Source organism: Arabidopsis thaliana, assembly GCF_000001735.4.
Source record: "Arabidopsis thaliana chromosome 1 sequence".
Taxonomy (NCBI): domain Eukaryota; kingdom Viridiplantae; phylum Streptophyta; class Magnoliopsida; order Brassicales; family Brassicaceae; genus Arabidopsis; species Arabidopsis thaliana.
Window position 1 is genome coordinate 16,285,674 of NC_003070.9, and position 22,457 is coordinate 16,308,130.

General features: G+C 34.1%; 5 pseudogenes across 5 annotated transcripts; 1 reads left to right on the forward strand and 4 right to left on the reverse strand.

The window, feature by feature from the left end:
- Positions 1-289: 289 nt before the first annotated feature.
- AT1G43205 lies at positions 290-703 on the reverse strand (annotated as a pseudogene; the record flags this gene model as incomplete). Its single annotated transcript has 1 exon — positions 290-703.
- Positions 704-2,309: 1,606 nt separating this feature from the next.
- On the reverse strand, positions 2,310-4,666 carry AT1G43210 (annotated as a pseudogene; the record flags this gene model as incomplete). The annotated part of the gene is made up of 1 exon: positions 2,310-4,666.
- Positions 4,667-10,686: 6,020 nt separating this feature from the next.
- On the forward strand, positions 10,687-11,718 carry AT1G43220 (annotated as a pseudogene; the record flags this gene model as incomplete). Its single annotated transcript has 1 exon — positions 10,687-11,718.
- Positions 11,719-12,271: 553 nt separating this feature from the next.
- AT1G43230 lies at positions 12,272-12,685 on the reverse strand (annotated as a pseudogene; the record flags this gene model as incomplete). Its single annotated transcript has 2 exons — positions 12,272-12,484; positions 12,569-12,685.
- Positions 12,686-14,340: 1,655 nt separating this feature from the next.
- Positions 14,341-16,604, reverse strand: AT1G43240 (annotated as a pseudogene; the record flags this gene model as incomplete). Its single annotated transcript has 1 exon — positions 14,341-16,604.
- Positions 16,605-22,457: the final 5,853 nt, after the last annotated feature.

Consider the following 22,457-nt stretch of genomic DNA (forward strand, 5'->3'; position numbering starts at 1 on the left):
AGAGGTACAACTAACAAATCAAAACAAGTACAAATGAGTTCAAAACAAGTACAAGTGAGTTCAAAAAAGAGGTACAAGTAGTTTATAGAGAGGTACAACTCAATTCCGAAAGAGGTACAAGTAGTTTATAGAGAGGTACAACTCAATTCCGAAAGAGGTACAAATTACTTCAAAACAAGTTAAAAAGGTACAAATGACTCTAGAAATAGGAATTCAACATAGTTTCAAACTTTAACATACTTGTTGCAACATAAAAAGGAAATACAATCACAAAGTCAATTAAATCATTTTACTTCTTTCCAAGTGCATCCATAAGCCTTGTGATCTCTGCATCTTTCTTGTCCAAGCGGTCTTTGAGGTCCTCAATTTCAGCACGGATTTGGTTAATCTGGAGACGATTACTATCACCTCCAAATTTGAATGCGTTTTGAATCAATTCCCTGTGCTCGCCAAATCGTTTGTCGATGCAAAAGCACTGCTCGTGAACTACAAGATCCCAACCCTTGTCTACGTGATAATTATCATCTTGACCACTCATCGGACATTTGAGAAATGTCTTCTTTTGATCGCCAATAAGACGCTCTACAAGCTCAAGCTGTTTACCACAAAAACAGATTTGGGGAACACCAAAATCACCATCGTACTTGGAAGGATCATCGGATCGTTCCTCTGATAAAGAAGGTGACGAATAACTAAGTGGCATTATTTGCTACATAGCCAAACACATGAAAATCAAAAGGGGATAAATTCCAAAATATAAATCCTAACATCCAAACCCTAGATCTTTAAGAAAATCCAAAATCCAACCCCTAGATATCAAATTATCATAAACGGCAACTCTAATTCCTTTGCAAACCATAATTCAATAGAATTGGGGGAAAATCAAAACCCTAATTTATTTTCTATCCAACCCGAAACTTACCAATTAACTTGGACAAGGCGGCTGATGCGAAAGATTCAGCGTCGGCGGAGGTTCGTCGTGTTGTTCGTCGGCGGAGGTTCGTTGTGTTGTTCGTCGGCGGAGGTTCGTCGTCAGAGAAGAGAGAAGGAGAGAAGAAAACTTTTCGAGAGAAGAAAGGAGAAGAAGGAAATAAAGAAAGAGAGAGAAAAATTTGTAATTTAATGAGATGAGAAAGATTTTTTGAATTGAAATTGAAATACATAGTGTGAACACATAGTGTGAACGCATAATGTGAACACACAATAGTTATTATGATAATAAAAGTGAAATGCGGGCCCAGACAAAATACTGCGCATTAACCATAGTTGTGCCATAAGTTATTCAGTTGTCCCGTACTCAATTTATTTGTACTTTGTGGAAGTTTTAGTATTTAGAGTTGGACTTCATTAAGGGAATTAACTTTTAGTTGGACAGATGATATAATATGTTTAATAATAAGATATCATGTTTTAGTTATATAATTTTCCAAATATATGCGTTTTGTCATGTTTATGTCAAGATGGTCCAACATGATACAATGCATACCATATAATGTAAGAAGTGTTTTCTGAATTGATGAGTATAATATGTTCAATTGTTTTTTAGATTGTATGATAATTAGTATAAGTGATTAATAAATGTTCAAGAACAATGTATAATTATGAGAAAAATTAAAAAATTACCTCCTTTTTAATAATATCATATTTTAGTAGATAAAATAAATAAACTGTATTTGTCTCATAAATAGTAAAAATATATTAAAAATACAGCTTCTTAAAAATTTTCATTTAATATATTAGAAATAATTATAGTTTTAATTAAAAGTAGAGAGAGGTGTATTTTTCATACAAAAACCATAAACTAGATAGTTTTTCATAAAAAAACCCATATTTTTGATATAATAAAAATATTTAAATTAAATTAAATTGAAGCAAATTTAAGTAAAAAAAACAATAATAAAATTATATTTCTTTCTTATATATATAGGAGGGATTTTATTGTAAGAGATAAACATGAAAGAACTAGTACATACGGTACAAGTACAAGGTACATACATAATAACACTTAACAAAATTTCAAAGTACTTAAAAATGAAGCAATAATTCAGACGACACAAGTACACGGTACAGACATAACAACACAATACTTAAGAAAATTCCAAAGTACTGAAAAATGAAGACATAATACATGAAGTAATAGTACAGACAACACAAGTACACGGTACAGACATAACAACACAACAGAAAATAAAAATTTAATTATGAGTCGGACTCCTCGGGCTGCAACCACGCGTTGATATTAATCCCAGGCTGAAACTTGTTGTTAGTCCTCTTTCGACGACGTTCCCCTGTTGATGGAAACCGGATTTCTTGATTTCTCCCCGGTTTAGTTGTGGTATCCGGCGGTAAGACTATTAATTGTCTTATCTCATCAGGAATAATCCAAACTGATGAATGCGGGACTGGATAAATGGTTATGTGATATGCCAATATCCACGTATTCATATGGTAATAATGCGAAGTTAGGTCTTCCATTTCGAGACCATCTAATATCCATTCGGTCCCCACAAAGTTTTGGGCAGCGGCAATCGCATGTACACACGGGTACTTGTCAACATCAAAACGTCGGCAAGAACAAGTTTTCCTTAGCAAGTCAACAGAATAAGACATACCACCTTCGCCAATGACGCTGTATTGACGTTCGAAGCTGTTAAGCTCGGTCACCGGCATCGTTTTCGCAATTGGGCATAAGGAGTGTATTTCGTTCTCCACAACCGGCACAAGACCCCTTGTTTCAGAATATTTAACAGACTCCTTCCTATGTTTGTTAAACCATTCTGAAATTTTCTCAATTATCGCATCAAGCAAAGGTAAAAGGAAGTATTTCCTTGCACGCTCAAACGTACTGTTCAATGATTCACACGCATTGCTCGTGTCTATGTTATACCTATCCCCTTCAAAATAGCACCTAGCCCAATTTTCCACAGGAGCCCATCGATCCAAATACATACCGACATTAGGAAATCTTCTCCTAAATCGAGCATACTCTCTCGTGAACTCAAACTGAGTATAAACATGTGCGCATGCAATGAAGTTAGCCGCCGCTTCTTCCTTCTCAGTTTTCACTCGTACTTTAACATTTTGAGACAAATGCCAAACACAATAGCCATGTCTCGCGTTTGGAAACACTTGCATAATTGATTTGATGATGCCTGATGTCTATCACTCACAAAAACCAAATCTGGTTCATCTGGTATAACTGTTTTCAGCTTGTTAAAGAACCACGACTAACTAGCATCGTTTTCCCTATCAATTACAGCAGACGCAATGATATAATTGTGATGATTAGGATCTTGGGCTGTTGCAAAAACTAGCATACCGCCGTATACGGTCTTAAGAAAAGTGGCATCCACAATAACAACTTTCCTCATAACTTTGAACCCTTCAATGCAAGCACCCAAAGCAACGAATAAGTACTTGAACTTTTGTTGTGCATCCACTTCCACATATGATATTGTCCCGGGATTCACCTCCTTTAATACGTGCAGATAAGAGTACAAGTCGGTGTAGCTTTTTCAGGACTACCACGCACATCACTAACGTGTTGTCTTTTCCCTCTCCATGCGGTAGCATACGAGCAATGCAAACCCATTCTTCCCCGAACAATACTCATTATGCTTTTAGGTGGTGGAGTTTGAAACTCACCTGGATAATCCTCATGCAAAATAGACGCGATTAATCGTGGTGTGCCGGTATGTTTACAATTGCCTGAGTTCTTATTAGACCGCTTGCATGTGTGCATCTTCCTGTGAACTCTAACACTAAAACAATCTGAACTCTTTACTTTTGCACATCGTAAATACCATCGACAACCTGTTGTTTTAGATTGCCGACATCGTAACATGAGTCGCTGTGGATCTGACGCTATAGTTGCGGTCGCAAAACAATACTTATTTGCAGCTCTGTTAACCAAATCTTGCACGACCTCTTTAGAAACAAATTCTTGGTGCAATTCAATCCCCGTTCCATCTTCCCATTCCGTAACACTCTGACTTTTCTCACTACTCTGACTGCCTTCACCAACACATGGAAGCTCATAATACTCAATTCTACCATCAACACCATTATCTTCAGCAACATCCATCCGGCTATCCACATGCTCCCTATCTTCAATAACTACATTCTCCATAGCCTCTTCAAAAACCCGGCTATCCGCATTCTCAATAGCCTCTTCTACACTATTAGCCTCTTCAATAATCGGTTCATCATTCACACAATTACCTCCTGCAGCTTCTCCTCTAAAAACCGTCACTACTTCACCATTCTCCACATCAAATGCATTCAACTCCTCATAATTAACACCAACTGAACTTCTTCTCTCTACCCTTGAAATTTGTTCCACCCTCTCAGATTCTTTATTTACTACCTCCACGTTCAAAGCTGGTCTAATTCCCTTAGCATTCACTACCGTTAGATAACCTAAAAAGTCATCATCATCTACAATAGATGTCTCTCTCTGAGATGTGCATAGAATATAACTAAATTTCACCTTCCTTGAGGTTTCATCTATTCCAATCTTCTTGCATATCTTTTCTACTAACATAGAGTATGTTACCTTTGACGTCCTCAACAATACACCGCTTAAAGAATTGTTTGAAATCCACTCATGCTCTTCTGAATAATACCCATTGTCAAATTGTATGAATGTGTGCTTGTTCTTCATCGTCTCCTGTAATTACAAATAAATTATAAAAACACAATTATGTAATCATTCAGATTTAGACATAATTGTACCTATATTATAACTCACTAATACCATTTGTACCACCTGTCCTATTGTATCTCAATAAAACACTTGTACCGCTTATACTATTATATCTCAGTTTTACCATTTGTCCCAGTTCGTCAATTCTGGGTTTCACAAATCGTAAATTTCGATTGAACACTCACTAAACTCTCTGATTCAAAACGATACAACAGCCCAGAATGAACAATACAACAATTTTATGTTATTAACAACTAACTCCAACAAGAAATTCACATTAATCTACAAATCAAAACGAGATCGGATTTACTTTTGTCGTTGAAGAGGAAGCTCACTTTAGGAGCAGATTATCGGCTTGGAAGCTACGGCGATCTCGGAAGCTAACTCGCCGGTGAAATTAGAGCTCAAATCGCCGACGAAATCGGAGCTCAAGTCGCCGGTGGCGAAGTCGGAGAAAATCACGTCGGAAGTCGGAGAAAATCGCGATTTTGGTAACGACCGTTTTTCTTTTTTTTTTACTAAATGATTTACTCTTTATTTTGAAATTCTCCCTCAGTTATTCATTAAGGAGAGAGATGTAATTGCACATGCTCGAGTGGTACTCAGAATAAAAGATGGTACGCCAGAATAGTTTTTCCAAAATGGTGGCAGAATAGAACGTGGCTCTCCTCAACCCAACCTAACCCAACCTAACCAATCCAAACTAACCATAGTTTACAACCATTACTTCTTCTCTCTCTTCATTCATTTTTTTTTCTCTAATCTTTACAAAATTAAACACAATACACTTGAAATATTTTCTTGAAAGAAATCGATCTATCTCTTCACTTTTTCTCTCTCTTTACTTTTTCTCTACTCTTTACTTTTTCTCCCTTTTCTCTCTCTTCTTAGATCTTAAAAATTGGAGATTTTCCAATTTCGATTCAGTTTCTCATTCTTTAATCAATCTCATAAGGTTAAAAATTTCATTTTTGCTAGATTTCTTCTTCTCTTATGGTATCCATCATTGTCTTAGTCAAATTTTGTCTCTTTACAAATCTTAGATTCGCCCACCAAGTGTTTGTTGAAATTCCTCAAAGAGAGAGAGTTGAATTAAAGAACGCAAACACATATTCTTACTATAAATTTGTAATTCAAAGGTAGTTTTATGCTATTTTGATTAAAACACATAAGCAAATAATAAATGGAAGAAATACAAAAAAATCATAAGCATAGTGATAGGGGGCTAGGGTTTCAAGGAAAGGATGATCTATATACAAATTACTATTTTGCCTTTCTTATTTGTATGCAAACCACGTGGTCAGAGTTTGGTGGATGTGCATTGATGGTCGATAATTCGAAATGATTGAAATGACCACACACAAAATGGATTCAAATATCAATCACTCCAAGTCTCCAAATATTACATGATATCATTGGCACACACACAAAAAGAACTAAACTAAGCTAACCAAGATACAACGATGCATGGATGGTCGATAATTCGAAATGATTGAAATGACCACATGGTCAGAGTTGGTGGATGTGTATGGTTTTCTGCAGTTTTCATCTCTTAAAACAATGAGCAAATGATTAAAAAATGGGAAAAAATACAAAAAAATCATATCAAAAAAATGCAGAGTGATAGGCGGCTAGGTTTTCACGAAAAAGATGATCTATATGCAAATTACTATTTTGTCCTTCTCACATGTATGCAAATTACTATTATGCAAACTATGTGGTCAGAGTTTGGTGGATGTGCATAGATGGTCGATAATTCAAATGATTAAAATGACCACATGGTTAGAGTTTAGTGGATGTGTGTGGACGGTCGAAAATTTAAAATGATTTCGTTTTAATAATATTATTCATAAAACAAGCGTTACGTTATGTAAAAGATGTTGATAAAATTTAGTATCTAATGTTTAGGGTTTAGGATTTAGTCTTAAGGAAGTATGATTGTTTACAATGATTATAGAGTTTATGGTAGATGGTGTAGGGTCTAAGGTTAATGGACCATGGTCATCTACAATTATTTTTGGGTTTATGGTCACATGCTTTTTGTTAGAGATTATATATTTCATTGTTGACCATATGAATTAATGAATCATATGAATTTTCTATTTTCTCAATTGGTTTATGTTTAGGGGATTTATGCTTAATATTTACGGGCAACAATAAGAAAGTTTAAAGTTTAGGGCTTGGGATTTAGGGTTTATGGTATATGGGATAGGGTATATGTATATGGTTAAAGGTTTAGTGTCTATGGATTAAAGTTTAGGGTTTAGGGTTAATGGACCATGGTCATCTATAATTATTTTTGGGTTTATGATCGCATGCTTCTTGTTAGAGATTATATATTTTATTGTTGACCATATGAATTAATGAATCATATGAATTTTCTATTTTCTCAATTGGCTTATGTTCAGGGGATTTATGCTCAATATTTATGGGCAACAATAAGAAGGTTTAAAGTTTAGGGTTTATGGTATATGATATAGGGTATATGTATATGGTTAAAGGCTTAGTGTCTATGGGTTAAAGTTTAGGGTTTAGAGTTTAGGATTTAGGGTATATGTATATGGTTAAAGGCTTAGTGTCTATGGGTTAATGTTTAGGGTTTAGGGGTTTAGGGTTTAGGGAATTAGTGTTTAGGGTTTAGGGTTTAGGGTTTAGGGTTAAGGGATTTATGCTTAACATTTATAGGCAAAAATAAGAAGGTTTAAAGTTTAGGGTTTGGGGTTTAGGGTTTAGATTTTAGGGTTAACATTTATGGGCAACAATAATAATGGTGATGGTTTTGATGAATCAAAGAAAACATGGTGGTTGAATAGGTCGGAGGAAGAAGATGATAGCAGAGTGACAGGCGGCTAGGGTTTCAAGGAAAGGATGATATGTATACAAATTAGTATTTTGTCCTTCTCATTTGTATGCAAACCACGTGGTCAGAGTTTGGTGGATGTGTATTAATTGTCGATAATTCGAAATGATTGAAATGACCACATGGTCATAGTTTGGTGGATGTGTGTTGATGGTCGATAATTCAAAATGATTGTGTTTTGATAATACTATCCATAAAACAAGTGTTACGTAATGTAAAAGATGTTGATAAAATATGATGAAACAAGTTCTATAATTATTTTTGGGTTTATGGTCATATGCTTCTTTTTAGAGATTATATATTTCATTGTTAACCATATGAATTAATGAATCATATGAATTTTCTATTTTCTCAATTGGTTTATGTTTAGGGGATTTTATGCTTAATATTTATGAGCAACAATAAGAGGGTTTAAAATTTAGGGCTTTTGGCATTTAGGATTTGTGGTATATGGTATAAGGTATAAGTATATGGTTAAGGGCTTAGTGTCTATGGATTAAAGTTTAGGGTTTAAGGTTTAGGGTTTAGGGTTTAGGATTTAGGCTTTAGGGTTTAGGGTTTAGGGTTTAGGATTTAGGCTTTAGGGTTTAGGGTTTAGGGATAAGAGATTTATGCTTAATATTTATGGGCAACATTAAGAAGGTTTAAAGTTTAGAATTTGATTTAGGGTTTATGGTATATGGTATAGGGTATATGTATATAGTTAAGTTAGTGTCTATGGATTAAAGTTTAGGGTTTACGGTTTAAATTTAGGAGTTAAGGTTTAATGTTTAGAGTTAAGTATCTACTGTTTAGTGTTTAGAATTTAGTGTTAAGGAACTATGATTGTTTATAATGATTTTAGAGTTTATGATTACATGGTTCTCACTAAAGATTATATATTTCATTGTTGTCCATATGAATTAGATTATATGAATTTTTTATTTTCTGAATTTGTTTATGTTTTGATGATACAATAAATAATAATACAAATAAACATAGTAATATGGATTTCAAAATGAAGGAAAAAATGTTATTATTATATATTTTACAAAAAAAATGGTTAAAGATATTTTATAAAATAAAGAATGTGACAAAGTAAAGAAAAATAAAATTATAAAAAGGGAGAGAGAAAAGAAAGTAATCATTAGATCTATTCTCTCTCCTACATATTTAATGGCTGAGAATAAACAAGTTAACCATAGTTGGGTTAACTGCTCACATGATAGAAAGGTAAATTGGTATTGATTATTATTAAATAGTGAAAAAACTCAAAAAAGTGCCTACTCCCTCCAAAGTGCCCTAAATACACTTAAAAACTTGGAAAGTGCCCCTAACTTATAAGCATGTTAAAAAAAACATAACCGCCTCCAAGAGTTCAATAGTTTTTTCTTTGCCCTCATCGTTCGCAATCATGGCTTTTTAAACCCAATAAGAAATATTTAATACCTGCTAACCCATATCAGCCCTCTCATTTAACATTCAACTAGAGTTATATGGTTAAGAGCATCTTAATCAATGTCTCTTGTCCATGATTGCAACCAAGGTGTGTCAAGTGGGGACCACATGGAAGAATATTGTGTCATTGTGTGTTTATGAAAAGGCTATTCATCATTACCATTCTACATAGGTATTCCAAATGATAAACGTTAAGCAATGGGTTATTCGTGAACATACCAAATTGTTTATTGTTTTGCATTATGTTGATCAAAAAATTATGTTCGGGATTGGAGGTGGATAGATTCAAGTTTCTTATCCATGTGTGATCAGCTCTATAAAGGCGCCAATCACTTGACGTTGTTGTAGTTGAACATGAACTAGGACTCCCCCTTGGTTCACACATTCTTGCCAATACTTTCAGCCACGTGTTGGTCATGAGGTTCTCGTCTTCCGAGTTCCGTCCATTACCTTATTGAATTCTCTTGTACTTCTCTTCCTCTTCTAGCTTTGCATCTTCTTTTTCAATCTTCTGAACCTTGGAGTAAACACAAATGTTTCTTCCTTGCAAAACTAAGGTTCATGTTCCTTGAGAATCAAAAGTGATAAAGATATGATCACACAAGATACTAACTTCTAATAAAAATAAAAATGTTGTCTTAAAAAGGTTTCGTTTTCATAGAGTCGTCTTGTGAAGGCTCTATGGACGCTGATGTTTCTCTCTATCTCGTTGTTTTGAAAACTTTGTTTAAAAATAAGTATATATAGGCCTTGGGGAGTTGGTTTAGGTTTAGGTCTTTTTATTTTCATAACACGCTATTTTGGACCAAGAAGTTTCATGGACTTCTAGTCACGACAACGAGGCTTGGAGGCATAGAAAATAGGGGTTGTTTCTGAGACGGATTGCTGCAAGCCACGATTAATGACAATTTGGCCTCGGCTTGCTTCTCTTCATATGAAGCTGAACATGGCTTCGTCATTAACTTTGATTGGTTCATGACTTTAAGGACTATGATAGTATTCTAAAGTCCCCACAGTTTTTTTTTTCACCAATCAGAATTTTTTGGTTTTAACTTTTTAAAAGGTTATCACATTCATTTTTTTATTTTTTCCTCTTTATTTTTCGTTCTTTTTTGAAGTCTCAAATAGACGGCTGTTAAAAAAAATCTGTATAAAACTTCTTTTTTCTTCACCCCATAATAATTAAAAAGTCTCTACAAGTTCATAATTTGTTTTACAATTGTTTTTGATAAATTAATTATTATTTTTTCTATTTCTTTTAAGATCTATTTTACAAATAATAGTTTTATTTTCATCATTCCATTACTAATGGTGTAAGAGAGTTTATAAAATTAGTATTCTTCAAATTCATATACAGAAATAATAAACATAACAGAGGTTAATTGTTATTACATACATCAATAGTAGATCTCTACATCACAAGTATAAATCAATTCTTATTTATATCATTAAATTATTTCATTAACTCATTCATCTGTTAGGTATTTTTGTTCGTACTGAAAAATATTTTAATGTATTTTTGACTGCTCAAAAAGACTATTTTTCTTAGTCATAATAGTTCGATCAAAAATCAAACTAAAAAGAAAGATTTGTTGATGTGTGAATTTGTATAGGTTATCTCTAGAGTTGTCCCAGTTATCTATGAGCTAGAATATGATTATTTTTGATGTGTGAATTTGTATAGGTTATCTCTAGCGTTTTGAAACTGGATTACGAGGAGAAAGATTTGTTGAGGCGGATTGTAGATGGTGATCATGTTGATGATGGGATAGGGTTTGTTGATCCGGTTGTCGATAGCTGGAGAAACCGTTTGATCAAAGAGAGGAAGAGAATCTTCTGGAAGGATATGTTTGAAGCGGATGTCCGGGCCCGAAGCGGCGACGAGCAAATGGAGGAAGAGAATGTTCTGAGACATGTTCCGGATGTTCCAGGCAGCAGTAGCTCTTGCTCTTTGAAGGAAGCTATTGATGAAGGCTTTAAGAGAGTGATGGCGATGTTGGCGGAACACAATGAAAGGCTTGTAACCATTGAAAGGAGACAAGCCGGTGAGAGTGTGCCTCCATTTGAGAAGAAGGTCCATTCCGATGTGAATAAGGAGAAGGAAGATGGTGGTAAGAATGAGAAGAACGTGAATGTGGCTATTGAGACTGAGGCTAGTGTTGAGCCCGAGGCTAATGAGACCCATGATGTTGAGCCTGAGGCTGTTGAGACCGATGGTGTTGAGACCGATGGTGTTGAGATCGGTGGTGTTGAGACCCATGATGTTGAGACCGATGGTGTTGAGCCTGAGGGTTTTGTGCCCGAGTTTGTTGAGCCCGATGATCCGAGTTCTGCCATGGTTCTTTATGTTCCGGATGTTCCAATCGGTATGGTTTGTTTTGTCAATCTTTGATCTTTTTAATATATGATGTTTGTTGGTTATAAATGGTTGTCTTTTCTTTTGAAGGTGATGTTCAAGTTGAAAGGGAAACTGAAGCGGATAAAGGCGATGATGAGACGCCGAAGAAGGAAACGAAGAAGAAAGGGAGGAAGGGAAAGGGAAAGTGCAACGATAAGAAGAATGAGAAGAAGAAAAGAGACGAGGATCCTGAGGACGAGGATGAAGGTGGCAAAAAGAAGCGTAAGATAAATCCATCGAGATTCCACAAGCCACCTTATACCGCGGAGAGAATGAGAGGGACCAAGGGTCCGGTTTACGTTTGGAGAAAAATGTATTGAAGACTTGTGTTTTTGTGGGAACGATTTACTTATGTATTTCGGATGTATTGAAGACTTGTGTTTTTGTTATTTAGGATGATTGATCATGTTGTTTTGGGATTTATGTTACTTATGTATTTACGATGGTTGATCTTGTTTTTATGGTATTTATGGTATTTAGGATGATGTTCAAAACAAAAGGTACACGTAGTTTATAGTGAGGTACAACTCAATTCCAAAAGAGGTACAACTAACAAATCAAAACAAGTACAAATGAGTTCAAAACAAGTACAAGTGAGTTCAAAACAGAGGTACAAGTAGTTTATAGAGAGGTACAACTCAATTCCGAAAGAGGTACAAGTAGTTTATAGAGAGGTACAACTCAATTCCGAAAGAGGTACAAGTAGTTTATAGAGAGGTACAACTCAATTCCGAAAGAGGTACAAATTACTTCAAAACAAGTTAAAAAGGTACAAATGACTCTAGAAATAGGAATTCAACATAGTTTCAAACTTTAACATACTTGTTGCAACATAAAAAGGAAATACAATCACAAAGTCAATTAAATCATTTTACTTCTTTCCAAGTGCATCCATAAGCCTTGTGATCTCTGCATCTTTCTTGTCCAAGCGGTCTTTGAGGTCCTCAATTTCAGCACGGATTTGGTTAATCTGGAGACGATTACTATCACCTCCAAATTTGAATGCGTTTTGAATCAATTCCCTGTGCTCGCCAAATCGTTTGTCGATGCAAAAGCACTGCTCGTGAACTGCAAGATCCCAACCCTTGTCTACGTGATAATTATCATCTTGACCACTCATCAGACATTTGAGAAATGTCTTCTTTTAATCGCCAATAAGACGCTCTACAAGGTCAAGCTGTTTACCACAAAAACAGATTTGGGGAACACCAAAATCACCATCGTACTTGGAAGGATCATCGGATCGTTCCTCTGATGAAGAAGGTGACAAATAACTAAGTGGCATTATTTGCTACATAGCCAAACACATGAAAATCAAAAGGGGATAAATTCCAAAATATAAATCCTAACATCCAAACCCTAGATCTTTAAGAAAATTCAAAATCCAACCCCTAGATATCAAATTATCATAAACGGCAACTCTAATTCCTTTGCAAACCATAATTCAATAGAATTGGGAGAAAATCAAAACCCTAATTTATTTTCTATCCAACCCGAAACTTACCAATTAACTTGGACAAGGCGGCTGATGCGAAAGATTCGGCGTCGGCGGAGGTTCGTTGTGTTGTTTGTCGGCGGAGGTTCGTCGTCAAAGAAGAGAGAAGGAGAGAAGAAAACTTTTCGAGAGAAGAAAGGAGAAGAAGGAAATAAAGAAAGAGAGAGAAAAATTTGTAATTTAATGAGATGAGAAAGATTTTTTGAATTGAAATTGAAATACATAGTGTGAACACATAGTGTGAACGCATAGTGTGAACACACAATAGTTATTATGATAATAAAAGTGAAATGCGGGCCCAGACAAAATACTGCGCATTAGCCATAGTTGTGCCATAAGTTATTCAGTTGTCCCGTACTCAATTTATTTGTACTTTGTGGAAGTTTTAGTATTTAGAGTTGGACTTCATTAAGGGAATTAACTTTTAGTTGGACAGATGATATAATATGTTTAATAATAAGATATCATGTTTTAGTTATATAATTTTCCAAATATATGCGTTTTGTCATGTTTATGTCAAGATGGTCCAACATGATACAATGCATACCATATAATGTAAGAAGTGTTTTTTGAATTGATGAGTATAATATGTTCAATTGTGTTTTAGATTGTATGATAATTAGTATAAGTGATTAATAAATGTTCAAGAACAATGTATAATTATGAGAAAAATTAAAAAATTACCTCCTTTTTAATAATATTATATTTTTGTAGATAAAATAAATAAACTGTATTTGTCTCATAAATAGTAAAATTATATTAAAAATACAGCTTCTTAAAAATTTTTATTTAATATATTAGAAATAATTATAGTTTTAATTAAAAGTAAAGAGAGGTGTATATTTCATACAAAAACCATAAACTAGATAGTTTTTTATAAAAAACCCATATTTTTGATATAATAAAAATATTTAAATTAAATTAAATTAAAGCAAATTTAAGTAAAAAAAAACAATAAAAATTATATTTCTTTCTTATATATATAGGAAGGATTTTATTGTAAGAGATAAACATGAAAGAACTAGTACATACGGTACAAGTACATACGGTACAAGTACAAGGTACATACATAATAACACTTAACAAAATTCCAAGGTACTTCAAAATGAAGCAATAATTCAGACGACACAAGTACACGGTACAGACATAACAGCACAATACTTAAGAAAATTGCAAAGTACTTAAAAATGAAGACATAATACATGAAGCAATAATACAGACAACACAAGTACACGGTACAGACATAACAACACAACACAAAATACACATTTAATTATGAGTCGGACTTTTCGGGCTGCAACCACGCGTTGATATTAATCCCAGGCTGAAACTTGTTGTTAGTCCTCTTTCGACGACGTTCCCCTGTTGATGGAAACCGGGTATCTTGATTTCTCCCCGGTTTAGTTATGGTATCCGGCGGTAAGATTATTAATTGTCTTATCTCATCAGGAATAATCCAAACTGATGAATGCCAATATCCACGTATTCATATGGTAATAATGCGAAGTTAGGTCTTCCATTTCGAGACCATCTAATATCCATTCGGTCCCCACAAAGTTTTGGGCAGCGGCAATCGCATGTACACACGGGTACTTGTCAACATCAAAACGTCGGCAAGAACAAGTTTTCCTTAGCAAGTCAACAGAATAAGACATACCACCTTCGCCAATGACGCTGTATTGACGTTCGAAGCTGTTAAGCTCGGTCACCGGCATCGTTTTCGCAATTGGGCATAAGGAGTGTATTTCGTTCTCCACAACCGGCACAAGACCCCTTGTTTCAGAATATTTAACAGACTCCTTCCTATGTTTGTTAAACCATTCTGAAATTTTCTCAATTATCGCATCAAGCAAAGGTAAAAGGAAGTATTTCCGTCCACGCTCAAACGTACTGTTCAATAATTCACACGCATTGCTCGTGTCTATGTTATACCGATCCCCTTCAAAATAGCACCTAGCCCAATTTTCACAGGAGCCCATCGATCCAAATACGTACCGACATTAGGAAATCTTCTCCTAAATCGAGCATACTCTCTCGTGAACTCAAACTGAGTATAAAAATGTGCGCATGCAATGAAGTTAGCCGCCGCTTCTTCCTTCTCAGTTTTCACTCGTACTTTAACGTTTTGAGACAAATGCCAAACACAATGGCCATGTCTCGCGTTTGGAAACACTTGCATAAATTATTTGATGATGCTCTGATGTCTATCACTCACAAAAACCAAACCTGGTTCATCTGGTATAACTGTTTTCAGCTTGTTAAAGAACCACGACCAACTAGCATCGTTTTCCCTATCAATTACAGCAGACGCAATGATATAATTGTGATGATTAGGATCTTGGGCTGTTGCAAAAACTAGCATACCGCCGTATACGGTCTTAAGAAAAGTGGCATCCACAATAACAACTTTCCTCATAACTTTGAACCCTTCAATGCAAGCACCCAAAGCAACGAATAAGTACTTGAACTTTTGTTGTGCATCCACTTCCACATATGATATTGTCCCGGGATTCACCTCCTTTAATACGTGCAGATAAGAGTACAAGTCGGTGTAGCTTTTTTCAGGACTACCACGCACATCACTAACGTGTTGTCTTTTCCCTCTCCATGCGGTAGCATACGAGCAATGCAAACCCATTCTTCCCCGAACAATACTCATTATGCTTTTAGGTGGTGGAGTTTGAAACTCACCTGGATAATCGTCATGCAAAATAGACGCGATTAATCGTAGTGTGCCGGTATGTTTACAAATGCCTGAGTTCTTATTAGACCGCTTGCATGTGTGCATCTTCCTGTGAACTCTAACACTAAAACAATCTGAACTCTTTACTTTTGCACATCGTAAATACCATCGACAACCTGTTGTTTTAGATTGCCGACATCGTAACATGAGTCGCTGTGGATCTGACGCTATAGTTGCGGTCGCAAAACAATACTTATTTGCAGCTCTGTTAACCAAATCTTGCACGACCTCTTTAGAAACAAATTCTTGGTGCAATTCAATCCTCGTTCCATATTCCCATTCCGTAACACTCTGACTTTTCTCACTACTCTGACTTCCTTCACCAACACATGGAAGCTCATAATACTCAATTCTACCATCAACACCATTATCTTCAGCAACATACATCCGGCTATCCACATGCTCCCTATCTTCAATAACTACATTCTCCATAGCCTCTTCAAAAACCCGGCTATCCGCATTCTCAATAGCCTCTTCTACACTATTAGCCTCTTCAATAATCGGTTCATCATTCACACAATTACCTCCTGCAGCTTCTCCTCTAAAAATCGTCACTACTCCACCATTCTCCACATCAAATGCATTCAACTCCTCATAATTAACACCAACTGAACTTCTTCTCTCTACCCTTGAAATTTGTTCCACCCTCTCAGATTCTTTATTTACTACCTCCACGTTCAAAGCTGGTCTAATTCCCTTAGCATTCACTACCGTTAGATAACCTAAAAAGTCATCATCATCTACAATAGATGTCTCTCTCTGAGATGTGCATAGAATATAACTAAATTTCACCTTCCTTGAGGTTTCATCTATTCCAATCTTCTTGCATATCTTTTCTACTAACATAGAGTATGTTACCTTTGACGTCCTCAACAATACACCGCTTAAAGAATTGTTTGAAATCCACTCATGCTCTTCTGAATAATACCCATTGTCAAATTGTATGAATGTGTGCTTGTTCTTCATCGTCTCCTGTAATTACAAATAAATTATAAAAACACAATTACGTAATCATTCAGATTTAGACATAATTGTACCTATATTATAACTCACTAATACCATTTGTACCACCTGTCCTATTGTATCTCAATAAAACACTTGTACCGCTTATACTATTATATCTCAGTTTTACTATTTGTCCCAGTTCGTCAATTCTGGGTTTCACAAATCGTAAATTTCGATTGAACACTCACTAAACTCTCTGATTCAAAACGATACAACAGCCCAGAATGAACAATACAACAATTTTATGTTATTAACAACTAACTCCAACAAGAAATTCACATTAATCTACAAATCAAAACGAGATCGGATTTACTTTTGTCGTTGAAGAGGAAGCTCACTTTAGGAGCAGATTATCGGCTTGGAAGCTACGGCGATCTCGGAAGCTAACTCGCCGGTGAAATTAGAGCTCAAATCGCCGACGAAATCGGAGCTCAAGTCGCCGGTGGCGAAGTCGGAGAAAATCACGTCGGAAGTCGGAGAAAATCGCGATTTTGGTAACGACCGTTTTTCTTTTTTTTTTACTAAATGATTTACTCTTTATTTTGAAATTCTCCCTCAGTTATTCATTAAGGAGAGAGATGTAATTGCACATGCTCGAGTGGTACTCAGAATAAAAGATGGTACGCCAGAATAGTTTTTCCAAAATGGTGGCAGAATAGAACGTGGCTCTCCTCAACCCAACCTAACCCAACCTAACCAATCCAAACTAACCATAGTTTACAACCATTACTTCTCCTCTCTCTTCATTCATTTTTTTTTCTCTAGTCTTTACAAAATTAAACACAATACACTTGAAATATTTTCTTGAAAGAAATCGATCTATCTCTTCACTTTTTCTCTCTCTTTACTTTTTCTCTACTCTTTACTTTTTCTCCCTTTTCTCTCTCTTCTTAGATCTTAAAAATTGGAGATTTTCCAATTTCGATTCAGTTTCTCATTCTTTAATCAATCTCATAAGGTTAAAAATTTCATTTTTGCTAGATTTCTTCTTCTCTTATGGTATCCATCATTGTCTTAGTCAAATTTTGTCTCTTTACAAATCTTAGATTCGCCCACCAAGTGTTTGTTGAAATTCTTCAAAGAGAGAGAGTTGAATTAAAGAACCCAAACACATATTCTTACTATAAATTTGTAATTCAAAGGTAGTTTTATGCTATTTTGATTAAAACACATAAGCAAATAATAAATGGAAGAAATACAAAAAAATCATAAGCATAGTGATAGGGGGCTAGGGTTTCAAGAAAAGGATGATCTATATACAAATTACTATTTTGCCTTTCTTATTTGTATGCAAACCACGTGGTCAGAGTTTGGTGGATGTGCATTGATGGTCGATAATTCGAAATGATTGAAATGACCACACACAAAATGGATTCAAATATCAATCACTCCAAGTCTCCAAATATTACATGATATCATTGGCACACACACAAAAAGAACTAAACTAAGCTAACCAAGATACAACGATGCATGGATGGTCGATAATTCGAAATGATTGAAATAAGAAAGTTTAAAGTTTAGGGTTTATGGTATATGATATAGGGTATATGTATATGGTTAAAGGCTTAGTGTCTATGGGTTAAAGTTTAGGGTTTAGAGTTTAGGATTTAGGGTATATGTATATGGTTAAAGGCTTAGTGTCTATGGGTTAATGTTTAGGGTTTAGGGGTTTAGGGTTTAGGGAATTAGTGTTTAGGGTTTAGGGTTTAGGGTTTAGGGTTAAGAGATTTATGCTTAACATTTATAGGCAAAAATAAGAAGGTTTAAAGTTTAGGGTTTGGGGTTTAGGGTTTAGATTTTAGGGTTAACATTTATGGGCAACAATAATAATGGTGATGGTTTTGATGAATCAAAGAAAACATGGTGGTTGAATAGGTCGGAGGAAGAAGATGATAGCAGAGTGACAGGCGGCTAGGGTTTCAAGGAAAGGATGATATGTATACAAATTAGTATTTTGTCCTTCTCATTTGTATGCAAACCACGTGGTCAGAGTTTGGTGGATGTGTATTAATTGTCGATAATTCGAAATGATTGAAATGACCACATGGTCATAGTTTGGTGGATGTGTGTTGATGGTCGATAATTCAAAATGATTGTGTTTTGATAATACTATCCATAAAACAAGTGTTACGTAATGTAAAAGATGTTGATAAAATATGATGAAACAAGTTCTATAATTATTTTTGGGTTTATGGTCATATGCTTCTTTTTAGAGATTATATATTTCATTGTTAACCATATGAATTAATGAATCATATGAATTTTCTATTTTCTCAATTGGTTTATGTTTAGGGGATTTTATGCTTAATATTTATGAGCAACAATAAGAGGGTTTAAAATTTAGGGCTTTTGGCATTTAGGATTTGTGGTATATGGTATAAGGTATAAGTATATGGTTAAGGGCTTAGTGTCTATGGATTAAAGTTTAGGGTTTAAGGTTTAGGGTTTAGGGTTTAGGATTTAGGCTTTAGGGTTTAGGGTTTAGGGTTTAGGATTTAGGCTTTAGGGTTTAGGGTTTAGGGATAAGAGATTTATGCTTAATATTTATGGGCAACATTAAGAAGGTTTAAAGTTTAGAATTTGATTTAGGGTTTATGGTATATGGTATAGGGTATATGTATATAGTTAAGTTAGTGTCTATGGATTAAAGTTTAGGGTTTACGGTTTAAATTTAGGAGTTAAGGTTTAATGTTTAGAGTTAAGTATCTACTGTTTAGTGTTTAGAATTTAGTGTTAAGGAACTATGATTGTTTATAATGATTTTAGAGTTTATGATTACATGGTTCTCACTAAAGATTATATATTTCATTGTTGTCCATATGAATTAGATTATATGAATTTTTTATTTTCTGAATTTGTTTATGTTTTGATGATACAATAAATAATAATACAAATAAACATAGTAATATGGATTTCAAAATGAAGGAAAAAATGTTATTATTATATATTTTACAAAAAAAATGGTTAAAGATATTTTATAAAATAAAGAATGTGACAAAGTAAAGAAAAATAAAATTATAAAAAGGGAGAGAGAAAAGAAAGTAATCATTAGATCTATTCTCTCTCCTACATATTTAATGGCTGAGAATAAACAAGTTAACCATAGTTGGGTTAACTGCTCACATGATAGAAAGGTAAATTGGTATTGATTATTATTAAATAGTGAAAAAACTCAAAAAAGTGCCTACTCCCTCCAAAGTGCCCTAAATACACTTAAAAACTTGGAAAGTGCCCCTAACTTATAAGCATGTTAAAAAAAACATAACCGCCTCCAAGAGTTCAATAGTTTTTTCTTTGCCCTCATCGTTCGCAATCATGGCTTTTTAAACCCAATAAGAAATATTTAATACCTGCTAACCCATATCAGCCCTCTCATTTAACATTCAACTAGAGTTATATGGTTAAGAGCATCTTAATCAATGTCTCTTGTCCATGATTGCAACCAAGGTGTGTCAAGTGGGGACCACATGGAAGAATATTGTGTCATTGTGTGTTTATAAAAGGCTATTCATCATTACCATTCTACATAGGTATTCCAAATGATAAACGTTAAGCAATGGGTTATTCGTGAACACCAAATTGTTTATTGTTTTGCATTATGTTGATCAAAAAATTATGTTCGGGATTGGAGGTGGATAGATTCCAGTTTCTTATCCATGTGTGATCAGCTCTATAGAGGCGCCAATCACTTGACGTTGTTGTAGTTGAACATGAACTAGGACTCCCCCTTGGTTCACACATTCTTGCCAATACTTTCAGCCACGTGTTGGTCATGAGGTTCTCGTCTTCCGAGTTCCGTCCATTACCTTATTGAATTCTCTTGTACTCCTCTTCCTCTTCTAGCTTTGCATCTTCTTTTTCAATCTTCTGAACCTTGGAGTAAACACAAATGTTTCTTCCTTGCAAAACTAAGGTTCATGTTCCTTGAGAATCAAAAGTGATAAAGATATGATCACACAAGATACTAACTTCTAATAAAAATAAAAATGTTGTCTTAAAAAGGTTTCGTTTTCATAGAGTCGTCTTGTGAAGGCTCTATGGACGCTGATGTTTCTCTCTATCTCGTTGTTTTGAAAACTTTGTTTAAAAATAAGTATATATAGGCCTTGGGGAGTTGGTTTAGGTTTAGGTCTTTTTATTTTCATAACACGCTATTTTGGACCAAGAAGTTTCATGGACTTCTAGTCACGACAACGACGCTTGGAGGCATAGAAAATAGGGGTTGTTTCTGAGACGGATTGCTGCAAGCCACGATTAATGACAATTTGGCCTCGGCTTGCTTCTCTTCATATGAAGCTGAACATGGCTTTGTCATTAACTTTGATTGGTTCATGACTTTAAGGACTATGATAGTATTCTAAAGTCCCCACAGTTTTTTTTTCACCAATCAGACTTTTTTGGTTTTAACTTTTTAAAAGGTTATCACATTCATTTTTTATTTTTTCCTCTTTATTTTCCGTTCTTTTTTGAAGTCTCAAATAGACGGCTGTTAAAAAAAATCTGTATAAAACTTCTTTTTTCTTCACCCCATAGTAATTAAAAAGTCTCTACAAGTTCATAATTTGTTTTACAATTGTTTTTGATAAATTAATTATTATTTTTTCTATTTCTTTTAAGATCTATTTTACAAATAATAATTTTATTTTCATCATTCCATTATTAATGGTGTAAGAGAGTTTATAAAATTAGTATTTTTCAAATTCATATACAGAAATAATAAACATAACAGAGGTTAATTGTTATTACATACATCTATAGTAGATCTCTACATCACAAGTATAAATCAATTCTTATTTATATCATTAAATTATTTTATTAACTCATTCATCTGTTAGGTATTTTTGTTCGCACTGAAAAATATTTTAATGTATTTTTGACTGCTCAAAAAGACTATTTTTCTTAGTCATAATAGTCGATCAAAAATCAAACTAAAAAAAAAACAAAAAAAAACAAATTAAAACTTACTAAGAAAATAATTAATAAGATAATCTACGATTTAAAATATTACTCCCTCACTATAGTTGTAGTTTCACTATAGTTGTAGTTTGAGATTTTCTCACATAGATTAAGAAAACACAAAAATCTCATTTAATTTATCTCTTTTCTATAAAAAGATCATTAACTACCTAATTCAATCAATAAAAAAATATATGCTGTAAAATAAAATTGGCCAAAAACTATTAAATACATTTAATTTTTGCATAGATAAATAAAAACAACACTTATTTTGCAAAAACAAAATTCCTTAAACTATAAATATAATGAAACAGAGGGAGTATTAGTTTGTTAGCAAAATTTTATATTTAAATATCAAATTTGGTTACAATTAATATATAATAATTAAAAATAAAATTCACAACTTTATACCTTTATGTTGCCAATCAGATTTTAACCGCCAAAATTTTTACAGCCAAAATCTCTACAACCATAGTCTTTACAACCAAAATTGACAGTTATTACCAATCGGCCCTAAACATAACTTTTGAGGGGCTCACTGGTATTGATCAGATTCCTTTTGGAAGTGAAAGGTGATTTTTCTAACTTCCTAATGATGTCTTTACTAACTTCCGTATTTTTCATATTTTTACCAAGCAATTTGCAACGAAACTGTAAACTTTTGAGGAAGTATTGCAAATACGTCTGAAATTTGGGACTACTTTAGCGACTACAAACAGTCTTTGATTCGTCCTAATTTGCGACCAAAATGATATAGTCATCTATATATTGGTATCAAAACAATCACGACAATGGGACAATTTTCCGACTTCCGTTTGTGGTTGTAACTATGCGATGTAGTTACTTCTGTTTTCTATA